The following is an 11,323-nucleotide window of genomic DNA, read 5'->3' as shown; positions in this document are numbered from 1 at the left end:
GTTTTGCCTACCTGCCAACTAAAGCACACGCAGTAAACCAAGTGCCCCCAAATACGGCACAGGGCGGGGACCCTGTGATGATAAGTGGACATGAAGGAGTCCCAGAAGACACCACTTGAATTATCATGTTTTATCTTTTCCCTGTCAGGTCTTATGAGTGGGAGGACAACGCCAAATAATAAAATTTGGGTGTTAAAACTTGGTTAAAAAAATAAGAGTGTTTAACTGGGGCTAACTTTTTAAAGAAAGCTGAGCGCAGAATTGATGCTTTTGAACTGTGGTGTTGGAGAAGACTCTTGAGAGTCCCTTGGACTGCAAGGAGATCCAACTAGTCCATCCTAAAGGAGATCAGTCCTGGGTGTTCATTGGAAGGACTGCTGTTGAAGCTGAAACTCCAATACTTTGGCCACCTGATGTGAAGAGCTGACTCATTGGAAAAGACCCTGATGCTGGGAAAGATTGAAGGCAGGAGGAGAAGGGGATGACAGAGGATGAGATGGTAGGATGGTATCACTGACTCAATGGACATGAGTTTGGGTAAACTCTGGGAGTTGGTGATGGACAGGGAGGCCTGGTTGCTGCAGTTCATGGGGTCGCGGAGTTGGACATGACTGAGCAACTGAACTGAACTGAACTTTTTACCAAGTGTGACCTGATGATACTTTTCTTCCAAGATTCTTCCTGTTATTAAATTCACAGTATTTTAAAATAAATATTTAATAATTAGCAGTCAACTATTAATGGGCAACTCTCTTGGATGGAATAGTGGTTGGGAGAGTGAATAACAGAGGGAACAGAAATCTACAAGTCTAGCTTTCAAGTGTTGCTTGCTAAGACTGTGACCAAGACTCAAATACAAAGTTGTTAGTAGATTCAAGAGGTTAAGTGTATAGATTTTGGTGTTGGCAGATATGGAAGCTAATCACAGGTCTGCAAAGTTACCTGGGGGATGTGCCCCAGCAGGAATCCCAAGGACACCAGGACAGAGCAGATATATCTCGTCTGCTGCCATGAGTACAACCTTTGTGCTTGGCAATGCAATTCAATTCTGATGCAAACTCCTAGAGTTAGCATCAGACTTCACAGGTACCCAACAAGACCATCCCCCTTTGAGATGCCAGCCGCAAGTTCAGGGATTCCCAGGCCACTTATTCTTTTGACCAAATGGTTACAACTCCAGGAGGCCCCCATAACTCCCCTTAGTTTCAACAATTCACTTGAATGACTCACAGAACTTAAGAAAGCACTATCCTTATAAATACAATCTTATTAAAAAGAATTCAAATCAGATGAAACAAAAGAAAAGATACGTAGGGTGACATCTGAAACGGTTATGAACACAAAGTTTCCATGTCCTTCCCCATGGAATCAGGGTGCATCACCTTCCTCAGACTTTACTGTGTTGTTCCCCAGCCAGGAAGCTTAACCAAGCTTCAATGTCCAGAGATTTTATTGGGATTTTATTGTGTAGCCATGATTGGTGGAGTCACTGGCCATGTGACTGAACCTAATCTCCAGCTTCTCTCTCCTCCCAGGAGATCATACTGGCTCAAAACCTCAGTCCTCTAATTACATGGTTCATCTTTCTGGTGACCAATCTCTATTCTGATTTATCTTGTTAGAAGAAACTCTGGTATGATCCCAGAGGCTCATGAATAACAAAGATATTCTTATTACTCAGGAAATTTCTAGGATTTAGTCTCCTTCCCAGGGACAAAGATCAGGCAAACTCTTTATTATAAGGAACGAGCTTCGTACTCTGGGACAACAAGGGGAAAAACAGGATGGTGACATCCCAAAGACTGAGCTTTTGTTTAAAAGCCATAGATAAGAGACTATTTAAACCAGTCCTGATATGCAATGGAACTTTAAATAGACCATATGATCAAATCCAAAATGTTCTGTTTAAACCAAAATACTGTTTACTGGCAGGGGCTTTCCATATGGCTCAGTGGTAAAGAATCCACCCACCAGTACAGGAGATACAGGAGACATGGGTTTGATCCCTGGTCCTTTTGAGCAGGGAATGGCAACCCACTCAAGTAGTCTTGTCTGGGAAATCCTACAGACCAATGGGCCTGGTGGGTTACAGTCCATGGGGTCACAAAGAGTCCAACATGACTGTGCATACTCCCACCCTCCCACCCCCCACCACACACACACTGTTTACTGGCAAGTCGAAAGCATCCGACTACCCCACAGATTGTGTGTTCCTGAGGGGGACCAAAGCAGTTTGGAGGCTATGAAACAGACTAGAACCAACCTAAGTTATCAAATAAGTGATATAAATTTGAATAACAATACAGTATTTTGCAACTAGAATATTTTGAATATGCAATTTGAATGTTTTTATTAAGTGATTCAAATCATTGTACCAACTTTTTGGTGCCTTCTTCCACTTGCAGACCAAAGCTAACATTCCGGGCCAAATTAACAAGAGAATGGTGCTTGGTGACTAAGGAATCAGAACAGTGACAAACTGCCCTACATTCTCATTTTTTGACCCTTTTTCTTTCACTCAAGGTATACTATTACCCTTCTATTTTCATGATGGAATGCTTTCCTTAGATATACTTGTAATATTTGTTTACATGTAGCTTCATTCACATTTGTACTGTATTTTCTTGAGGATACTTCAAAGGTCATCTAGGTTGACCTTTGAAGATTAACAGGTTTCCCTCAATATATATTTACCATCGAACCTGCAGGTTTACCTCATACTTGTATCCACTTTTAAACTGACTATGACTAGCCAATTCCAGGGCCATAAATTTTTGAACTTACCCCAGAATTTGGCCTTTATACAAGCTAAGTTCAGTTCAATTCATCGCTCAGTTGTGTCCAACTCTTTGCGACCCCATGAATTGTAGCACGCCAGGCCTCCCTGTCCATTACCAACTCCTGGAGTTCACTGAGACTCACGTCCATTGAGTCAGTGATGCCATCCAGCCATCTCATCCTCTGTCGTCCCCTTCTCCTCTTGCCCCCAATCCCTCCCAGCATCAGAGTCTTTTCCAATGAGTCAACTCTTCACATGAGGTGGCCAAAGTACTGGAGTTTCAGCTTTAGCATCATTCCTTCCAAAGAAATCCCAGGGCTGATCTCCTTCAGAATGGACTGGTTGGATCTCCTTGCAGTCCAAGGGACTCTCAAGAGTCTTCTCCAACATCAAGTTCAAAAGCATCAATTCTTTAGCACTCAGCTTTCTTCACAGTCCAACTCTCACATCCATATATGACCACAGGAAAAACCATAGCCTTGACTAGATGGACCTTTGTTGACAAAGTAATGTCTCTGCTTTTGAATATGCTATCTAGGTTGGTCATAACTTTCCTTCCAAGGAGTAAGCGCCTTTTAATTTCATGGCTGCAGAACCATCTGCAGTGATTTTGGAGCCCCCCAAAATAAAGTCTGACACTGTTTCCACTATTTCCCCATCTATTTCCCATGAAGTGATGGGACCAGATGCCATGATCTTCGTTTTCTGAATGTTGAGCTTTAAGCCAACTTTTTCACTCTCCACTTTCACTTTCATCAAGAGGCTTTTTAGTTCCTCTTCACTTTCTGCCCTAAGGGTGGTGTCATCTGCATATCTGAGGTTATTGATATTTCTCCCAGCCATCTTGATTCCAGCTTGTGCTTCTTCCAGCCCAGCATTTTTCATGATGTACTCTGCATATAAGTTAAATAAACAGGGTGACAATATACAGCCTTGGCTTACTCCTTTTCCTATTTGGAACCAGTCTGTTGTTCCATGTCCAGTTCTAACTGTTGCTTCCTGACCTGCATATAGGTTTCTCAAGAGGCAGGTCAGGTGGTCTGATATTCCGATCTCTTTCAGAATTTTCCACAGTTTATTGTTATCCACACAGTCAAAGGCTTTGGCATAGTCAATAAAGCAGAAATAGATGTTTTTCTGGAACTCTCTTGCTTTTTTGATGATCCAGCAAATGTTGGCAATTTGATCTCTTGTTCCTCTGCCTTTTCTAAACCCAGCTTGAACATCTGGAAGTTCACGGTTCATGTATTGCTGAAGCCTGGCTTGGAGAATTTTGAGCATTACTTTACTAGAGTGTGAGATAAGTGCAATTGTGCAGTAGTTTGAGCATTCTTTGGCATTGCCTGTCTTTGGGATTGGAATGAAAACTGACCTTTTCCAGTCCTATGGCCACTGCTGAGTTTTCCAAATTTGCTGGCATATTGAGTGCAGCACTTTCACAGCATCATCTTTCAGGATTTGAAATAGCTCAACTGGAATTCCATCACTTCCTATACAAGCTAGAACCTTTTAAAATGGTGTTTTCTTGACATTTTATTGTTCACTTGAAGCCTTTACATGTCTTTCACTGGTGGGGCATGAATAAAGAATGGTGTTACCTCAGATGGGACTGGGATGGTGGCAGGCATTACAGAGAAGTTTAAAGCAGCGAGGAGAGAAGCTCAAAAATATGATGCTACTTCTGCCTTGGGTGGATCTCAAATGTGTATGTTTTTGATTTTCCAAAATCAGTAAATGAAAAGGCAGCTGTTCAGAGACTCAAGGACTGTGACTGAACATGGCATTTAGCTTCAGTGAATTAGCACATAGCATCTGCCTTTTATGCTTGATGCTTCAGAAGCACTCTGAAGACTGGTAATCCATGGGTCTAAAAGACTAGAGTTGAAGACATGGATGCTTTCCTAGTTATATTCACCTAATCCTATTTTATCTACCACCCACACCATGTATGGTTTAGTCAAGATTCTCTTACAGAGCAGCCTTTCAGAAGAAGAAAAAGTTATTTTTGTCAGCTGCCAAGTGGAGCAGACTGGGTGTTATACCTGTTTTCTGTCTTGGGAGTGGTCATGGGTTCTCACATGTCCCATGACAAACGTGCCTCAGAGAACAAGTCATGCTGTGAATCAGATAGTGTCACAAGAAACCCTCCCAGAAATCAGTGTGAGTCTCGGCTGACCCTGCACCAATGCCCCATGTGTAGGATCCCCTGCACCGGCGGCTGCAAACCTCCTGAGGCTCAGAAACTCAACAAGTCCAAAACAAGAAGTATGATCACCCCTCCAAACTCCTTCTATCTGAGGTTCCTGACTTAAGCACTGGCACCACCATCCATCCAGAAGCATGGAGATCTTTCTTGATTGGTTTCTCCCCTCATCCCACATAGCAACCTTTCAACAAGTTCAGTCATTGGCCCTCTGACTTTTCTCAGATTTATTAATATCCACTTCTCTCCACCTCAGCCTCAACACCCTAGTTCAAGCGACTTCCATCTCTCTTCTGAAGAACCCGGACACTTCCCAGCTGACCAGCCACATCCACTGCCACTCTGCCCACTTTCCATCCTCTATGTTTGCATAACAATGTGAAAGTGTTTAATGCTAATAAAGTACATACTTAAATTGGTTAAAACGGTAAATTTTGTGTTAGGTATATTTTGCCACAGTATAAAAAGTGGGTATGGTGTTGGGATGGTTCCATTGCGGACAGAGAGAACAGCAGGTACCAATGTCTTGTGGGAAGACAGAGCATGGATGAGAGGAAAGCCAGCAGGGCTGGTTTGTCAAGATTTGGAGGATGTTTTATGGCCTGAGATGAGGCTGAGGTCACAGGCAGAGAAAAGGCCATAGAAAATCTGGATATTGATATTTGTCCTGAGATTAGTGGGAGATTGTTGTTGAGCCTTCAACAGGACAGCAACAGAAATATGTTTTAAAAAGTTGCCATGGACTAGGATGGAAAGGGGAATCTTGTGGCTCAGACGGTAAAGCGTCTGCCTACAATATCAGCCCTGCTGGCTTTCCTCTCATCCATGCTCTCTCTTTCCACAAGACATTGGTACCTGCTGTTCTCTCTGTCTGCAATGGAACCATCCCAACACCATACCCCTTTTTATACTGTGGCAAAATATACCTAACACAAAATTTACCATTTTAACCAATTTAAGTATATACTTTATTAGCATTAAACAGTTTCACATTGTTATGCAAACATATAGAACACTTCACAAATTTGTATATCATCCTTGAACAGAGGCCATGCTAATTGTATTGTTCCAATTTTAGTCTCTGTGCTTCTGAAGTGAGCACTTTCTCCCTTTTGACTGTAAAGTTTGATTCATCCTGCGTTTATTCAGGGAAGCATTCCAAGACCAAGGCCATCACAAGTCATACATCCCCTTGACTGCCCAACACCCAGTGTGAGTTTTATGCTTGTTCCATTGACATCTGCTCTCTCTCACTAAACTATGAACTCCTTGAAGGCAGTTCTCATTGTCTAAACGAATGCTAGGTACACAGTGGAAGCTCAGTGTATCCTAGTTAAATGAATAAACAAAGAAATGCAATTCTACCTTCAGTGAAGACCATCTTTGACATTATAGAAAACACTGCCTTGAACTCCATTCCAGAGAAAGAACTTGACTTTTGAAAAACTAAAATCATTGATAAAGGGTGTTTTTTCCCCTTTTCTCAAAGAGAAGACTTATTAATTCAGACTTTATCTCTCATAAAAGAGGAAAATACCTGATAGTTTTTATTTTTTATATTAATTGAATATTTGTATTTAATTGAATATTTATAATTGTATCCATTTTTCTATGAGATCCTTATTTTTTTTAATTTTTATTGGAGTAGAGTTGGCTTACAATGCTGTGTTCATTTCTGTTGTACAGCACAGTGAATCAGTTATACATATACATATATCCACTCTTTTAGATTTTTTTCCCATATAAGTCATTATGGAGTATTGAGTAGAGTTCCCTGTGCTATATTGAAGGTGCTTATTAGTTATCTATTTTATATATAATAGTGTGTATATTGTAAATAAGTTCATTTACACTATTTCTTTTAAGAGTCCACATATAAACAATATTATATGATATTCTTTTAACAGTAGGTTTTCCTTTGATTCTATTCATCAAGGTTTCACACTTATTGAATCTACACTCAGACTTCTGAAGGAGTTTGTAATTTACAAAAACTAATGTAAACTATAGCTTTTTTTGCCAAAGCTTGAAAGATACCCATCATGATGCTGCCCCACCACATCTGCAGAGAAGTCCCCACCACTCAGTGGGGCTCATAGTGGGGTCTGGAGATGGCTCTCCCTAGAACCTGAGGTACGTCTGCACCCATCAAGTTCATGGAGAACTTGTCATTCCTGACTTCAAGAAGCCCTGCAATGGGCCAGACTGGGATAGATTTGAGATTTCATGAGACCAAGGGTGACAGCCCTGAATTATAGAAAGAACAGCTGACATGCACATGACCTTTCATACTTTATGGGTTGTTCATAACATCAGGAGCTCTTAGGGAGCAACATCAACAACAGCATCCTCAGTTTAAAGATGAGGGGAAAACATTCAGAGGTCAAGCAACTAGTCCAACATCCCTCAGCCAGTATCCAGGTCAGATTTAGCATGTAGTTTTGATGCCTAAACCCTTGCTTTATTAACTCTACTTTGCTCAATATGTCAATAACTACCACATTTTTTCAAAGGCAAGGTCAATGCCAACAGCATCCTAGAAATGGTATAAATAAATTCCTCTGGCCACTTTGCACCATAGGTGAATTCATAGAAAGTAGAAACAAATGCAGCCTGTACTTATAAGGCCCTTTAATGAGAAGCCAATTCATTGGAAAAGACCGTGATGCTCAGAAAGATTGAGGGCAAGAGGAGAAAGGAGTGACAGAGGATGGGATGATTGGATGGCATCACTGACTCAGTGGACATGAGTTTGGGTAAACTCTGAGAGATAGTGACGGACAGAGAAGCCTGACATGCTACAGTCCATGGGGTCGCAAAGAGTCAGTAATGACTTAGTGACTGAACAACAATGTGCTCAAACACTTAACTTATCACTGTAATTGCACATTTTGTGGTTATTCAATAAGTGTGTTTGATTCACTGGCTGATCAAAAGTCTAGAGGTATCACATGATGATCAAGACTGCTTGTTAACACACAAAACCCTAAAAATTCTGGGTCCATGAGTTATCCCCAGGCTCTGGTTCCACTGTGTACAGGCTTGAAGCTGTTTCCTGTCCTGGCATTCGGCAAAGTTTCACTTAATGCCATCTGCCTCCAAGCACAGCCTCGGATAGGCTGGGTCCGTTGGTTTTCCTCTAAATCTTGCCTGTTCCCACCCTCTTCATAGAGAACATGGTGAAAAACACACTAATCTCTTGGATCAAAGTGAGAACAAAACGCATAATTCTCCCACTGCAGGATCAGGTGCTTAGATAACCCTGTTGGCTTTTGGCTGAGGAGGTGTTGAAAGGGAGAGAGGCGCCTGTCATGAGGTCATGGACCAAAACCTTCGGACACTTGTCCCCTCGCCACCACCACTCATGTTCATACTTGGCCCCACTGAGCCAAAGTTTCCAGTGACCAAAAATGTCCCTCAGTCTGGCATTTCCCATCTCCCAGTTAGGTTTTCCTTTTTTCATATCTATAAATCTGCCTTTTGTCACCTCTGCCACATGTTCCCCACAGCTCCCTATGGCCCTTACCTCCTCTCCCCTTGGCCACAGCTCATTTTTTTAGTATCAACTGTCAAAAATCTAACTGGAGGTCTTCTCTGGTGCTTAGTGGTATAAAGAATCCACCTGCCAATGCAGGAGATGCAGGTTCAATCCCTGATTGAGGAAGATCTCACATGCCTTATGGCAACCAAGCCTGTGTGCCACAACTACCGAGCCTGTGCTCTTGAGCCCAGGAGCCACAACTACGGAACACATGTGCTACAACTACTGTAGCCCCACACCCTAGAGTCCGTGTTCCACAACGGGAGAAAGCTAAGTGTAGACCCTGCTTGCTGCAACTACAGGAAGCCCACACACAGCAATGAAGAGCCAGCACAGCCAAAAATAAATAAATGAAGTCTAACTGGAGCAGAATGTAAATAATTCAGCTTTACTCACTCAGCAGTGTATGCACACATTCCACAAACTTTTATTATCTATCTTCATCTTAGGTATTCCAAAGCTCCTTTGTTTAAAAAAGAAATATTTCCAGGGTTCCTTCATCTCTTACTTCAGTGGTCTCAAATTTCTACTAAAAGACAAAATGTGATCTGCTGGAGAATGGAATGGCAAACCACTCCAGTATCCTTGCCTCAAGAACCCCATCAATAGTATGAAAAGTCATATTTATGTTAAGTAATACCTTATATATAGCACTTAAAACTGGTTTTACAGTTTAGAATATAAGATATAGAGAATACAAGACATTTAGAATATAAGATATAAAGAATCTCAAAGATTTCAATCATTTACAATCATGAGGTATCGTACTGAAACATAATCACTGGCCCTGAACACATATATTATCTATTGCTATGTAATTACTCCAAAACTTACTGACTTAGTAATAAATATCTATTATCTCTTACAGTTTATTTGAGGTAAAAGAACTTAGGGTGGTTTTGGCTCTCTCTCACAACGTTGTAGTAGGCGAGGGCTGTCAGGATCTGATAGCTTGATGAGCTGGAAAACCAACATGCATTTTGGCCAACTCATGGCAGGTACTGGTTGTTGGTACCTAGCCTCTACCTAGTTGGTACCTAGTTCTCTACCATATGGGCTTCTCCACAAAGCTGATTGAATATCTCCATGACATGATGGCTGGCTTCCCACAGAGCAAATGTGATGAGAGAGGTGGAGGTTATATCCTATATATGGCCCAGTCTCAACAGTCACATAACATCACTTCTATTCATTAGAAATAAGTCACTATGTCCACCAGCATTCAAGGGGATGGGAATCAAGCTGTACATTTTGAAGGGACAGATGTTATAATTTGCAGGCATATTTTAAAATCATCAATGGTTATATAGAGATGCAAATTATTTTAAAGCTTTATAGTTTATTTTGAGGTACAATTTATGTAAAGTAAAATTCATAAATCTTAAGTGTACAGCTGAGTAGTTTTACATGAGTATATACCTAGGTGATCACCACCTAGATCAAAATATAGGTTTTTCTTGTGTATAATATATAATATTTTCATCATCTTAGAAAGTTTCATTATGTGAATTACACTGAATTTTCTATGTGCACAATCACCATGTACAAACAAAGACATCTCTAGCTCTTTGTGTCTCATCTTTGTAGCTTGCCTTTACTTTTGATTTTCCCTACTGTTTGGGACCTCCTGTTGAATAGATAGATGTGATGTGGGTGGACATCCTTGTCTTGTTCTCAACTTAGGAGAATATGGTCAGGACATCACCATAGGTAAAGTAAAGTGTTAGTCACTCAGTCGTGTCTGACTCTTTGTGATCCCATGGACTGTAGCCCACCAGGCTCTTCTGTCCCCGGGATTCTCCAGGCGAGAATACTGGAATGGGTAGCTATTCCCTTCTCCAGGGATCAAACCCAGGTCTCTTGCGTTACAGGTAGATACTTTACCTTCTGAGCCACCTGGAAATCCCAATATTTCACCATATTTACCTGTAAGTGGTTTGTAGATAATTTTGATCAGATTAAGGAAGCTCCATTCCTAATTTGGTTAAGTTTTGGCTATAGACATGTAAAGAAAAATCAGAGCTCATGACTTTACTACTTGCTCCTAAAAGTAAAACATTAGCTAGAGTATTGCCTTTACCTGCAAATGTCCCTTATCTAATTTAGAGAAAAATAATGCCAGGTCTACACATTAAAAAAAAAAAAATTGCCAGAGCAGTCCTCAATTTCCAAATATACCAGTCTTCAAAAATGTATTTGTCAGTCCTTTGTAAATTGCAAGATTTTCTGACATGGAAGCTTAATTATGTTTGGCGCTTAACTATATAAGCCAACTAGAAAAGTGTATTTAATCTACCTTGTGCTCAAAGTTACTGTCACAGCTACTGGTGGGGGATGGTGGTGGAATTCTGGGGAGAAATGGAAGGAAGAAGAGGAAAAGCAGCAGCAGCAGCTACAGCTCATGGGGAAGACAGTTCTTGTCACAGACTACCACACAACCCCAAAGCTGGGTGTGGCTGCCATTTACAAACTAGCATCACATGAATCAGGGCTCTCTGAAGCCCACCATATGTGGTGAAGAATTTTTAAATGTCTCAGCACCCAGCACATATAGCTTTAAAAGCAATAAAGTTTAAAATAAGAACATTGGAATAGCACTGACAGATCAGATCAGATCAGTCGCTCAGTCGTGTCCGACTCTGCAACCCCATAATTGCAGCATGCCAGGCCTCCCTGTCCATCACCAACTCCCAGAGTTCACTCAGACTCAAAGGGTCTCCAAATTCATTGTCACATTTATTCTTCATAGCAGCCCTATGAGGTTAGCAGATGAGGGCACTGAGATTTAGTGACTTGCCAA

At 41.2% G+C, this 11,323-nt stretch overlaps 1 pseudogene; it reads right to left on the bottom strand.

The window, feature by feature from the left end:
* Window positions 1-5,983: 5,983 nt before the first annotated feature.
* LOC147367570 (U6 spliceosomal RNA) lies at window positions 5,984-6,084 on the bottom strand (annotated as a pseudogene).
* Between the last annotated feature and the right edge of the window lie 5,239 nt (window positions 6,085-11,323).

This window comes from Bos grunniens, chromosome 8, assembly GCF_055505025.1.
Source record: "Bos grunniens cultivar Pamir isolate PY7600 chromosome 8, Bosgru_T2T1.0, whole genome shotgun sequence".
Lineage (NCBI taxonomy): Eukaryota > Metazoa > Chordata > Mammalia > Artiodactyla > Bovidae > Bos > Bos grunniens.
This window is presented reverse-complemented; position numbering and strand designations above follow the sequence as displayed.